Genomic DNA, 15,000 nt, shown 5'->3' on the forward strand with positions numbered 1-15,000 from the left:
ACATCAAATTTTAGTCTTTCGTTCGAAAGACTTGAGAGCCACCTCTTCCTCTCTTGTGTTATAATATTATATATGTATAGAGAGGGTACCACCAAAAACCCTCTCCTTCGTTTAGTTTCTTTCACTTTTCCGAGAGCTCCCCAAACTCTCGTTTATTTAATTTAATTTCATTTTTCGAGAGAGCGACCACCAACTAACTCTCTTATATTTGCTTTTTCTCGACAGAGCCACCACCAACTAACTCTCTTATATTTGCTTTTTCTCGACAGAGTCACCACCAACTCTCTCTCGTTTATATTTGCTTTTTCTCGACAGAGAAACCACCAACTCTCTCGTTTATATTTGCTTTTTCTCGACAGAGTCACCACCAAACTCTCTCGTTTCGTATTTTACTTCACAACAGAACATTATTGTATAATGGTATCCCACAACGACAAAGTACGTAGAGCTGCGCTCATGCTGAACATCTCGGGCACTTATTCACGCTGGGCATCGATCGTGGAAGCACGTATTGCCAGGCCCGAAGACTAAGCATTCATGCTGGACAAAAACGAGAAAGCGCGTATGTGCTGGTCGAGAAAGCACGTATTCGGCGCCGTACTGTTATGTCGAGGTCAGACACCTGTATTTCATTCTTTGCTCACTTTCCAGAGTACGAACCGTAGTTCCATACAATTTTTGCCTTTTAAGCTACGCTCCGTAGAGTGTAGTGCCAGTTTATGGTTTTCACAAAATTTTCAATCGCTCGGACTGAAGAGTTGATGCTCGGATAGTACGAGTATACATATTTTAAACGTATACAAGTCACCAACGTCACTCGAGACGCTTATACCACTTCAAGAGCCATTCGGTCAAAGACACCGACTCGTGGCAATGCAGTGTGGAGAAAGTCTGGAACGAGCACGATACAGAACAGTCAGGATGAAATCCCGAGGAGCGACGACTGCTTCTCAACCGAGGTCGAAGAATAGCCGTACGCTCGACGCTGCCCCGACCGACTCGACCGGACCGTCGCTTCTCTTATAGGTACCGAGGCGCCCGCCGGAACGCCGGCGACGCACGGGCTTACGCACGGCCGCTTATGGGGGGAACCGCGCGACCCAACCGCCCGCCCGAACGGCCTGTTATAACTTAGAGCGAAAACCAACACCTGTAATTTCCTTAATAATTGAGCTAGGGCAAAAAAAAAAAACGCTATCTTGTAGGAAAAAAGCAGGGGAACACGATGCCGTCGTTAAAAATATAGATTGCCGTGCTCGTTTTCGAGAAAAAAATGAAAAAATGGTCAAAATCGTCGCAGAACAAAAACTCGACACGCTATCTTGTAGGCAAAAATTAGACGAATTCAAAACCGTAGTTAAAAATATCGGTCGTCGCGCTAGTTTTCGAGAAAAAAACAAAAACGTTCAAAAAATTCGAGATAAAAAAAAAAAAACCAGCCTACCAGATAGAAAAAATTACACTGAACAAATATCATATAGGTCAAAATATGTGTTAGCGTACTAGTTTTCGAGATATAGACGAAAAACCGTCGCCGCCGATCGGTACGTCGGTCGATGCGAAAGCACCGCGCGACCGAGCGCCCGCCTAAAAGACCAGTTCGAACATACCGAAAAATCAAGAAACCGTAACTTCCTTAATAATTGAGCTAGGACAAAAAATCGACACGCTATCTTGCAGGAAAAAATCCGGGGAACACGATGGCGTCGTCAAAAGTGCAGGTCGTCGAGCTCGTTTTCGAGAAAAAAAAAAAAAAATTCTCAAAATTCGACAAAAAAATAAAACGATCAGTGGACCGTGTAGAGAATATAAAACTGCATAAGAATCGTATAGACGAAAATTGGCGTTCACGTGCTCGTTTTTGTGGAAAAAATTAAAAAAGCTCTCAAACTTCGAGATAAAAAAAAAAAAAACCATCTACCAGGTAGCCAACGGTAAACGGTACAAGTATCGTACGGGCGAAAATGAGCGTTACCGTGCTCGTTTTCGAGTTATTGACGAAAAACAGCCTGGAGCGATCGCTCCGGCGGTCGACGCGCGAAAGTTTCTAAGTCCGCTCTGCTCCGAAACACCGCTCCGGCGTCAAAAATCGTCGTAGGACAAAAAATAGACACGCTATCTTGCAGGAAAAAATCCGGGGAACACGATGGCGTCGTCAAAAGTGCAGGTCGTCGAGCTAGTTTTCGAGAAAAAAAAAAAAAAATTCTCAAAACTCGACAAAAAAATAAAACGATCAGTGGACCGTGTAGAGAATCTAAAACTGCATAAGAATCGTATAGACCAAAATTGGCGTTCACGTGCTCGTTTTTGAGAAAAAAGTTAAAAAAGCTCTCAAAATTCGAGATAAAAAAAAAACAAACCATCTGCCAGGTAGCCAACGGTAAACGGTACAAGTATCGTACGGGCGAAAACGAGCGTTACCGTGCTCGTTTTCGAGTTATTGACGAAAAACAGCCTGGAGCGATCGGTCCGGCGGTCGACGCGCGAAAGTTTCTAAGTCCGCTCTGCTCCGAATCATCGCTCCGGCGTCAAAAATCGTCGTAGGACAAAAAATCGCCACCCTATCTTGCAGGAAAAAATCCGGGGAACACGATGGCGTCGTCAAAAGTGCAGGTCGTCGAGCTCGTTTTCGAAAAAAAAAAAAAAAATTCTCAAAATTCGACAAAAAAATAAAACGAACAGTGGACCGTGTAGAGAATATAAAACTGCATAAGAATCGTATAGACGAAAATTGGCGTTCACGTGCTCGTTTTTGTGGAAAAAATTAAAAAAGCTCTCAAACTTCGAGATAAAAAAAAAAAGAACCATCTACCAGGTAGCCAACGGTAAACGGTACAAGTATCGTACGGGCGAAAATGAGCGTTACCGTGCTCGTTTTCGAGTTATTGACGAAAAACAGCCTGGAGCGATCGCTCCGGCGGTCGACGCGCTAAAGTTTCTAAGTCCGCTCTGCTCCGAACCACCGCTCCGGCGTCAAAAATCGTCGTAGGACAAAAAATAGACACGCTATCTTGCAGGAAAAAATCCGGGGAACACGATGGCGTCGTCAAAAGTGCAGGTCGTCGAGCTCGTTTTCGAGAAAAAAAAAAAAAAATTCTCAAAATTCGACAAAAAAATAAAACGATCAGTGGACCGTGTAGACAATATAAAACTGCATAAGAATCGTATAGACGAAAATTGGCGTTCACGTGCTCGTTTTTGTGGAAAAAATTAAAAAAGCTCTCAAACTTCGAGATAAAAAAAAAAAAAACCGTCTACCAGGTAGCCAACGGTAAACGGTACAAGTATCGTACGGGCGAAAATGAGCGTTACCGTGCTCGTTTTCGAGTTATTGACGAAAAACAGCCTGGAGCGATCGCTCCGGCGGTCGACGCGCGAAAGTTTCTAAGTCCGCTCTGCTCCGAAACACCGCTCCGGCGTCAAAAATCGTCGTAGGACAAAAAATAGACACGCTATCTTGCAGGAAAAAATCCGGGGAACACGATGGCGTCGTCAAAAGTGCAGGTCGTCGAGCTAGTTTTCGAGAAAAAAAAAAAAAAATTCTCAAAACTCGACAAAAAAATAAAACGATCAGTGGACCGTGTAGAGAATCTAAAACTGCATAAGAATCGTATAGACCAAAATTGGCGTTCACGTGCTCGTTTTTGAGAAAAAAGTTAAAAAAGCTCTCAAAATTCGAGATAAAAAAAAAACAAACCATCTGCCAGGTAGCCAACGGTAAACGGTACAAGTATCGTACGGGCGAAAACGAGCGTTACCGTGCTCGTTTTCGAGTTATTGACGAAAAACAGCCTGGAGCGATCGGTCCGGCGGTCGACGCGCGAAAGTTTCTAAGTCCGCTCTGCTCCGAATCATCGCTCCGGCGTCAAAAATCGTCGTAGGACAAAAAATCGCCACCCTATCTTGCAGGAAAAAATCCGGGGAACACGATGGCGTCGTCAAAAGTGCAGGTCGTCGAGCTCGTTTTCGAAAAAAAAAAAAAAAATTCTCAAAATTCGACAAAAAAATAAAACGAACAGTGGACCGTGTAGAGAATATAAAACTGCATAAGAATCGTATAGACGAAAATTGGCGTTCACGTGCTCGTTTTTGTGGAAAAAATTAAAAAAGCTCTCAAACTTCGAGATAAAAAAAAAAAGAACCATCTACCAGGTAGCCAACGGTAAACGGTACAAGTATCGTACGGGCGAAAATGAGCGTTACCGTGCTCGTTTTCGAGTTATTGACGAAAAACAGCCTGGAGCGATCGCTCCGGCGGTCGACGCGCTAAAGTTTCTAAGTCCGCTCTGCTCCGAAACACCGCTCCGGCGTCAAAAATCGTCGTAGGACAAAAAATAGACACGCTATCTTGCAGGAAAAAATCCGGGGAACACGATGGCGTCGTCAAAAGTGCAGGTCGTCGAGCTCGTTTTCGAGAAAAAAAAAAAAAAATTCTCAAAATTCGACAAAAAAATAAAACGATCAGTGGACCGTGTAGACAATATAAAACTGCATAAGAATCGTATAGACGAAAATTGGCGTTCACGTGCTCGTTTTTGTGGAAAAAATTAAAAAAGCTCTCAAACTTCGAGATAAAAAAAAAAAAAACCGTCTACCAGGTAGCCAACGGTAAACGGTACAAGTATCGTACGGGCGAAAATGAGCGTTACCGTGCTCGTTTTCGAGTTATTGACGAAAAACAGCCTGGAGCGATCGCTCCGGCGGTCGACGCGCGAAAGTTTCTAAGTCCGCTCTGCTCCGAAACACCGCTCCGGCGTCAAAAATCGTCGTAGGACAAAAAATAGACACGCTATCTTGCAGGAAAAAATCCGGGGAACACGATGGCGTCGTCAAAAGTGCAGGTCGTCGAGCTAGTTTTCGAGAAAAAAAAAAAAAAATTCTCAAAACTCGACAAAAAAATAAAACGATCAGTGGACCGTGTAGAGAATCTAAAACTGCATAAGAATCGTATAGACCAAAATTGGCGTTCACGTGCTCGTTTTTGAGAAAAAAGTTAAAAAAGCTCTCAAAATTCGAGATAAAAAAAAAACAAACCATCTGCCAGGTAGCCAACGGTAAACGGTACAAGTATCGTACGGGCGAAAACGAGCGTTACCGTGCTCGTTTTCGAGTTATTGACGAAAAACAGCCTGGAGCGATCGGTCCGGCGGTCGACGCGCGAAAGTTTCTAAGTCCGCTCTGCTCCGAATCATCGCTCCGGCGTCAAAAATCGTCGTAGGACAAAAAATCGCCACCCTATCTTGCAGGAAAAAATCCGGGGAACACGATGGCGTCGTCAAAAGTGCAGGTCGTCGAGCTCGTTTTCGAAAAAAAAAAAAAAAATTCTCAAAATTCGACAAAAAAATAAAACGAACAGTGGACCGTGTAGAGAATATAAAACTGCATAAGAATCGTATAGACGAAAATTGGCGTTCACGTGCTCGTTTTTGTGGAAAAAATTAAAAAAGCTCTCAAACTTCGAGATAAAAAAAAAAAGAACCATCTACCAGGTAGCCAACGGTAAACGGTACAAGTATCGTACGGGCGAAAATGAGCGTTACCGTGCTCGTTTTCGAGTTATTGACGAAAAACAGCCTGGAGCGATCGCTCCGGCGGTCGACGCGCTAAAGTTTCTAAGTCCGCTCTGCTCCGAAACACCGCTCCGGCGTCAAAAATCGTCGTAGGACAAAAAATAGACACGCTATCTTGCAGGAAAAAATCCGGGGAACACGATGGCGTCGTCAAAAGTGCAGGTCGTCGAGCTCGTTTTCGAGAAAAAAAAAAAAAAATTCTCAAAATTCGACAAAAAAATAAAACGATCAGTGGACCGTGTAGACAATATAAAACTGCATAAGAATCGTATAGACGAAAATTGGCGTTCACGTGCTCGTTTTTGTGGAAAAAATTAAAAAAGCTCTCAAACTTCGAGATAAAAAAAAAAAAAACCGTCTACCAGGTAGCCAACGGTAAACGGTACAAGTATCGTACGGGCGAAAACGAGCGTTACCGTGCTCGTTTTCGAGTTATTGACGAAAAACAGCCTGGAGCGATCGGTCCGGCGGTCGACGCGCGAAAGTTTCTAAGTCCGCTCTGCTCCGAATCATCGCTCCGGCGTCAAAAATCGTCGTAGGACAAAAAATCGCCACCCTATCTTGCAGGAAAAAATCCGGGGAACACGATGGCGTCGTCAAAAGTGCAGGTCGTCGAGCTCGTTTTCGAGAAAAAAAAAAAAAAATTCTCAAAATTCGACAAAAAAATAAAACGATCACTGGACCGTGTAGAGAATATAAAACTGCATAAGAATCGTATAGACGAAAATTGGCGTTCACGTGCTCGTTTTTGTTGAAAAAATTAAAAAAGCTCTCAAACTTCGAGATAAAAAAAAAAAAAACCATCTACCAGGTAGCCAACGGTAAACGGTACAAGTATCGTACGGGCGAAAATGAGCGTTACCGTGCTCGTTTTCGAGTTATTGACGAAAAACAGCCTGGAGCGATCGCTCCGGCGGTCGACGCGCGAAAGTTTCTAAGTCCGCTCTGCTCCGAAACACCGCTCCGGCGTCAAAAATCGTCGTAGGACAAAAAATCGCCACCCTATCTTGCAGGAAAAAATCCGGGGAACACGATGGCGTCGTCAAAAGTGCAGGTCGTCGAGCTCGTTTTCGAGAAAAAAAAAAAAAAATTCTCAAAATTCGACAAAAAAATAAAACGATCATTGGACCGTGTAGAGAATCTAAAACTGCATAAGAATCGTACAGACGAAAATTGGCGTTCACGTGCTCGTTTTTGTGGAAAAAATTAAAAAAGCTCTCAAACTTCGAGATAAAAAAAAAAAAAACCATCTACCAGGTAGCCAACGGTAAACGGTACAAGTATCGTACGGGCGAAAACGAGCGTTACCGTGCTCGTTTTCGAGTTATTGACGAAAAACAGCCTGGAGCGATCGGTCCGGCGGTCGACGCGCGAAAGTTTCTAAGTCCGCTCTGCTCCGAATCATCGCTCCGGCGTCAAAAATCGTCGTAGGACAAAAAATAGACACGCTATCTTGCAGGAAAAAATCCGGGGAACACGATGGCGTCGTCAAAAGTGCAGGTCGTCGAGCTCGTTTTCGAGAAAAAAAAAAAAAAATTCTCAAAATTCGACAAAAAAATAAAACGATCAGTGGACCGTGTAGAGAATATAAAACTGCATAAGAATCGTATAGACGAAAATTGGCGTTCACGTGCTCGTTTTTGTGGAAAAAATTAAAAAAGCTCTCAAACTTCGAGATAAAAAAAAAAAAAACCATCTACCAGGTAGCCAACGGTAAACGGTACAAGTATCGTACGGGCGAAAATGAGCGTTACCGTGCTCGTTTTCGAGTTATTGACGAAAAACAGCCTGGAGCGATCGCTCCGGCGGTCGACGCGCGAAAGTTTTCAAGTCCGCTCTGCTCCGAAACACCGCTCCGGCGTCAAAAATCGTCGTAGGACAAAAAATAGACACGCTATCTTGCAGGAAAATATCCGGGGAACACGATGGCGTCGTCAAAAGTGCAGGTCGTCGAGCTCGTTTTCGAGAAAAAAAAAAAAAAATTCTCAAAATTCGACAAAAAAATAAAACGATCATTGGACCGTGTAGAGAATCTAAAACTGCATAAGAATCGTATAGACCAAAATTGGCCTTAACGTGCTGGTTTTCGAGTTATTGACGATAAGCCGGTATATATATGTCCGAGATAAAAAAAAAGATAGGGACAGTGGGAATCTCCTATACTATCACGGGCGTGTATTCTCCTACTAGTTTGATGGTTGTTGTTGCATAAACCAGCGACTGTTTGGCCCGCCGTTTAACCGCGCGGTTTAAAATTGCAACACAATGTTGGTGTCGCTCCGGGGTGAAAAAATGGAAAAACGACATACTTTACGCATAGGGGCGGCTGATCTTAACATATTTTGTCATGTCACCACCCCAGTGACTCTAAGACGGATTTTGCCGTCGCACGTTTTTTTATTAAAAAGTTATTAGTATATAAAAGATTTCGTTAAGCAAAAAGACACGAATATGGGAGTAGGACAAAAAATCGCCAGCCTATCTTGCAGGAAAAAATCCGGGGAACACGATGGCGTCGTCAAAAGTGCAGGTCGTCGAGCTAGTTTTCGAGAAAAAAAAAAAAAAATTCTCAAAACTCGACAAAAAAATAAAACGATCAGTGGACCGTGTAGAGAATCTAAAACTGCATAAGAATCGTATAGACCAAAATTGGCGTTCACGTGCTCGTTTTTGAGAAAAAAGTTAAAAAAGCTCTCAAAATTCGAGATAAAAAAAAAACAAACCATCTGCCAGGTAGCCAACGGTAAACGGTACAAGTATCGTACGGGCGAAAACGAGCGTTACCGTGCTCGTTTTCGAGTTATTGACGAAAAACAGCCTGGAGCGATCGGTCCGGCGGTCGACGCGCGAAAGTTTCTAAGTCCGCTCTGCTCCGAATCATCGCTCCGGCGTCAAAAATCGTCGTAGGACAAAAAATCGCCACCCTATCTTGCAGGAAAAAATCCGGGGAACACGATGGCGTCGTCAAAAGTGCAGGTCGTCGAGCTCGTTTTCGAGAAAAAAAAAAAAAAATTCTCAAAATTCGACAAAAAAATAAAACGAACAGTGGACCGTGTAGAGAATATAAAACTGCATAAGAATCGTATAGACGAAAATTGGCGTTCACGTGCTCGTTTTTGTGGAAAAAATTAAAAAAGCTCTCAAACTTCGAGATAAAAAAAAAAAGAACCATCTACCAGGTAGCCAACGGTAAACGGTACAAGTATCGTACGGGCGAAAATGAGCGTTACCGTGCTCGTTTTCGAGTTATTGACGAAAAACAGCCTGGAGCGATCGCTCCGGCGGTCGACGCGCTAAAGTTTCTAAGTCCGCTCTGCTCCGAAACACCGCTCCGGCGTCAAAAATCGTCGTAGGACAAAAAATAGACACGCTATCTTGCAGGAAAAAATCCGGGGAACACGATGGCGTCGTCAAAAGTGCAGGTCGTCGAGCTCGTTTTCGAGAAAAAAAAAAAAAAATTCTCAAAATTCGACAAAAAAATAAAACGATCAGTGGACCGTGTAGACAATATAAAACTGCATAAGAATCGTATAGACGAAAATTGGCGTTCACGTGCTCGTTTTTGTGGAAAAAATTAAAAAAGCTCTCAAACTTCGAGATAAAAAAAAAAAAAACCGTCTACCAGGTAGCCAACGGTAAACGGTACAAGTATCGTACGGGCGAAAACGAGCGTTACCGTGCTCGTTTTCGAGTTATTGACGAAAAACAGCCTGGAGCGATCGGTCCGGCGGTCGACGCGCGAAAGTTTCTAAGTCCGCTCTGCTCCGAATCATCGCTCCGGCGTCAAAAATCGTCGTAGGACAAAAAATCGCCACCCTATCTTGCAGGAAAAAATCCGGGGAACACGATGGCGTCGTCAAAAGTGCAGGTCGTCGAGCTCGTTTTCGAGAAAAAAAAAAAAAAATTCTCAAAATTCGACAAAAAAATAAAACGATCAGTGGACCGTGTAGAGAATATAAAACTGCATAAGAATCGTATAGACGAAAATTGGCGTTCACGTGCTCGTTTTTGTTGAAAAAATTAAAAAAGCTCTCAAACTTCGAGATAAAAAAAAAAAAAACCATCTACCAGGTAGCCAACGGTAAACGGTACAAGTATCGTACGGGCGAAAATGAGCGTTACCGTGCTCGTTTTCGAGTTATTGACGAAAAACAGCCTGGAGCGATCGCTCCGGCGGTCGACGCGCGAAAGTTTCTAAGTCCGCTCTGCTCCGAATCATCGCTCCGGCGTCAAAAATCGTCGTAGGACAAAAAATAGACACGCTATCTTGCAGGAAAAAATCCGGGGAACACGATGGCGTCGTCAAAAGTGCAGGTCGTCGAGCTCGTTTTCGAGAAAAAAAAAAAAAAATTCTGAAAATTCGACAAAAAAATAAAACGATCAGTGGACCGTGTAGAGAATATAAAACTGCATAAGAATCGTATAGACGAAAATTGGCGTTCACGTGCTCGTTTTTGTGGAAAAAATTAAAAAAGCTCTCAAACTTCGAGATAAAAAAAAAAAAAACCATCTACCAGGTAGCCAACGGTAAACGGTACAAGTATCATACGGGCGAAAATGAGCGTTACCGTGCTCGTTTTCGAGTTATTGACGAAAAACAGCCTGGAGCGATCGCTCCGGCGGTCGACGCGCGAAAGTTTCTAAGTCCGCTCTGCTCCGAAACACCGCTCCGGCGTCAAAAATCGTCGTAGGACAAAAAATAGACACGCTATCTTGCAGGAAAAAATCCGGGGAACACGATGGCGTCGTCAAAAGTGCAGGTCGTCGAGCTCGTTTTCGAGAAAAAAAAAAAAAAATTCTCAAAATTCGACAAAAAAATAAAACGATCACTGGACCGTGTAGAGAATATAAAACTGCATAAGAATCGTATAGACGAAAATTGGCGTTCACGTGCTCGTTTTTGAGAAAAAAGTTAAAAAAGCTCTCAAAATTCGAGATAAAAAAAAAACAAACCATCTGCCAGGTAGCCAACGGTAAACGGTACAAGTATCGTACGGGCGAAAACGAGCGTTACCGTGCTCGTTTTCGAGTTATTGACGAAAAACAGCCTGGAGCGATCGGTCCGGCGGTCGACGCGCGAAAGTTTCTAAGTCCGCTCTGCTCCGAATCATCGCTCCGGCGTCAAAAATCGTCGTAGGACAAAAAATCGCCACCCTATCTTGCAGGAAAAAATCCGGGGAACACGATGGCGTCGTCAAAAGTGCAGGTCGTCGAGCTCGTTTTCGAGAAAAAAAAAAAAAAATTCTCAAAATTCGACAAAAAAATAAAACGATCATTGGACCGTGTAGAGAATCTAAAACTGCATAAGAATCGTATAGACCAAAATTGGCCTTAACGTGCTGGTTTTCGAGTTATTGACGATAAGCCGGTATATATATGTCCGAGATAAAAAAAAAGATAGGGACAGTGGGAATCTCCTATACTATCACGGGCGTGTATTCTCCTACTAGTTTGATGGTTGCTGTTGCATAAACCACCGACTGTTTGGCCCGCCGTTTAACCGCGCAGTTTAAAATTGCAACACAATGTTGGTGTCGCTCCGGATCGAAAAAATGGAAAAACGACATACTTTACGCATAGGGGCGGCTGATCTTAACATATTTTGTCAATGTCATCTTCCCAGTGACCCTAGGAAGGAGTTTGCCGTTGCACGTTTTCCTATTAAAAAGTAATTAGTGTACAAAAATTTTCGTGAAGCAAAAAACAAGAATGTGAAAGTACGTTCCATGAGCATTACGGTGAATAAAACAGAAATTAAAAATTCCCGAGGGGTTGAACAGCATCATATTGAATTCGTTTTGCTGACTGGGGTCTGCGCCCCCCAGACCCCCGCTACACTAGCCCAGACCAAACCCACTTTGTAATAGTGGTATCATATTAAATTGAACAGCATCGTACTTAATTCGTTTTGCTGAATGGGGGGCTGCGCCCCCCAAACCCCCGCTACACTAGCCCAGACCTAACCCATTTTGTAATAGCGGTATCAAATTAAATTGAACAGCATCGTACTAAATTCGTTTTGCTGACTGGGGGGCTGCGCCCCCCAGACCCCCGCAACACTAGCCCGGACCTAACCCACTTTGTAATAGCGGTATCATATTAAATTGAACAGCATCGTACTAAATTCGTTTTGCTGAATGGGGGGCTGCGCCCCCCAAACCCCCGCTACACTAGCCCAGACCTAACCCATTTTGTAATAGCGGTATCAAATTAAATTGAACAGCATCATATTGAATTCGTTTTGCTGACTGGGGTCTGCGCCCCCCAGACCCCCGCTACAATAGCCCAGACCTAACCCACTTTGTAATAGTGGTATCATATTAAATTGAACAGCATCGTACTTAATTCGTTTTGCTGAATGGGGGGCTGCGCCCCCCAAACCCCCGCTACACTAGCCCAGACCTAACCCATTTTGTAATAGCGGTATCAAATTAAATTGAACAGCATCGTACTAAATTCGTTTTGCTGACAGGGGTCTGCGCCCCCCAGACCCCCGCTACACTAGCCCAGACCTAACCCCCTTTGTAATAGCGGTATCATATTAAATTGAACAGCATCATATTGAATTCGTTTTGCTGACTGGGGTCTGCGCGCCCCAGACCCCCGCAACACTAGCCCGGACCTAACCCACTTTGTAATAGCGGTATCACATTAAATTGAACAGCATCGTACTAAATTCGTTTTGCTGAATGGGGGGCTGCGCCCCCCAAACCCCCGCTACACTAGCCCAGACCTAACCCATTTTGTAATAGCGGTATCAAACTAAATTGAACAGCATCATATTGAATTCGTTTTGCCGACTGGGGTCTGCGCCCCCCAGACCCCCGCTACAATAGCCCAGACCTAACCCACTTTGTAATAGTGGTATCATATTAAATTGAACAGCATCGTACTTAATTCGTTTTGCTGAATGGGGGGCTGCGCCCCCCAAACCCCCGCTACACTAGCCCAGACCTAACCCATTTTGTAATAGCGGTATCAAATTAAATTGAACAGCATCGTACTAAATTCGTTTTGCTGACAGGGGTCTGCGCCCCCCAGACCCCCGCTACACTAGCCCAGACCTAACCCCCTTTGTAATAGCGGTATCATATTAAATTGAACAGCATCATGTTGAATTCGTTTTGCTGACTGGGGTCTGCGCGCCCCAGACCCCCGCAACACTAGCCCGGACCTAACCCACTTTGTAATAGCGGTATCATATTAAATTGAACAGCATCGTACTAAATTCGTTTTGCTGAATGGGGGGCTGCGCCCCCCAAACCCCCGCTACACTAGCCCAGACCTAACCCATTTTGTAATAGCGGTATCAAATTAAATTGAACAGCATCATATTGAATTCGTTTTGCTGACTGGGGTCTGCGCCCCCCAGACCCCCGCTACACTAGCCCAGACCTAACCCACTTTGTAATAGTGGTATCATATTAAATTGAACAGCATCGTACATAATTCGTTTTGCTGAATGGGGGGCTGCGCCCCCCAAACCCCCGCTACACTAGCCCAGACCTAACCCATTTTGTAATAGCTGTATCAAATTAAATTGAACAGCATCATATTGAATTCGTTTTGCTGACAGGGGTCTGCGCCCCCCAGACCCCCGCTACACTAGCCCAGACCTAACCCACTTTGTAATAGTGGTATCATATTAAATTGAACAGCATCGTACATAATTCGTTTTGCTGAATGGGGGGCTGCGCCCCCCAAACCCCCGCTACACTAGCCCAGACCTAACCCATTTTGTAATAGCGGTATCAAATTAAATTGAACAGCATCGTACTAAATTCGTTTTGCTGACAGGGGTCTGCGCCCCCCAAACCCCCGCTACACTAGCCCAGACCTAACCCATTTTGTAATAGCGGTATCAAATTAAATTGAACAGCATCATATTGAATTCGTTTTGCTGACTGGGGTCTGCGCCCCCCAAACCCCCGCTACACCAGCCCAGACCTAACCCATTTTGTAATAGCGGTATCAAATTAAATTGAGCAGCATCATATTGAATTCGTTTTGCTGACAGGGGTCTGCGCCCCCCAGTCCCCCGCTACACTAGCCCAGACCTAACCCCCTTTGTAATAGCGGTATCATATTAAATTGAACAGCATCATATTGAATTCGTTTTGCTGACTGGGGTCTGCGCGCCCCAAACCCCCGCAACACTGGCCCAGACCTAGCCCATTTTGTAATGACTGTATTGGAACTGCGTTAGGGCTAGTTTAGAATTGGTTAGGTGAAGTAATGCGGAGAGCAGTTTCGCCTGCGTCCCGGGATGCTTGTTGGCATGAGTGGTGTCTGAATGAGTAAAGACGGATGAGACACTTGTGGGGTATGGTGAGTCAGATTCTCAAACTACCCATATATTCTTCTGAGGCATGGGTGCCTATCCAAGGATCTCCTTCGGTATCTAAAACAGAAATAAAAAAAAAAAAACAAAAAAAAAAAAAAAAAATGAATATGGACTGTGTTAGGACTGAATTGGATAAGGTCTGGGTTACGTCTCGGTTAGGTCTGAGTTAGGACTGGTTTAAGACTGGGTTAGGACTGGGTTAGGACTGGGTTAGGACTGGGTTAGGTCTGGGTTAGGTCTGGGTTATTTCTGGGTTAGGTCTGGGTTAGGTCTGGGTTAGGTCTGGGTTAGGTCTGGGTTAGGACTGGATTAGGTCTGGGTTAGGACTGGGTTAGTACTGGGTTAGGACTGGGTTAGGTCTGGGTTAGGTCTGGGTTATTTCTGGGTTAGGTCTGGGTTAGGTCTGGGTTAGGTCTGGGTTAGGGCTGGGTTAGGTCTGGGTTAGGTCTGGGTCAGGTCTGGGGTATTTCTGGGTTAGGACTGGGTTAGGTCTGGGTTAGGTCTGGGTTATTTCTGGGTTAGGTCTGGGTTAGGTCTGGGTTAGGTCTGGGTTAGGTCTGGGTTAGGTCTGGGTTAGGTCTGGGTTAGGACTGGGTTAGTACTGGGTTAGGACTGGGTTAGGTCTGGGTTAGGTCTGGGTTATTTCTGGGTTAGGTCTGGGTTAGGTCTGGGTTAGGTCTGGGTTAGGATTGGGTTAGGTCTGGTTTAGGACTGGGTTAGGTCTAGGTTAGGACTGGGTTAGGTCTGGGTTAGGTCTGGGTTAGGACTGGGTTAGGTCTGGGTTAGGACTGGGTTAGTACTGGGTTAGGACTGGGTTAGGTCTGGGTTAGGTCTGGGTTATTTCTGGGTTAGGTCTGGGTTAGGTCTGGGTTAGGTCTGGGTTAGGGCTGGGTTAGGTCTGGGTTAGGTCTGGGTCAGGTCTGGGGTATTTCTGGGTTAGGACTGGGTTAGGTCTGGGTTAGGTCTGGGTTATTTCTGGGTTAGGTCTGGGTTAGGTCTGGGTTAGGTCTGGGTTAGGTCTGGGTTAGGTCTGGGTTAGGTCTGGGTTAGGACTGGGTTAGTACTGGGTTAGGACTGGGTTAGGTC

This window comes from Colletes latitarsis, chromosome 14 (assembly GCF_051014445.1).
Source record: "Colletes latitarsis isolate SP2378_abdomen chromosome 14, iyColLati1, whole genome shotgun sequence".
Classification (NCBI taxonomy): Eukaryota; Metazoa; Arthropoda; class Insecta; order Hymenoptera; family Colletidae; genus Colletes; species Colletes latitarsis.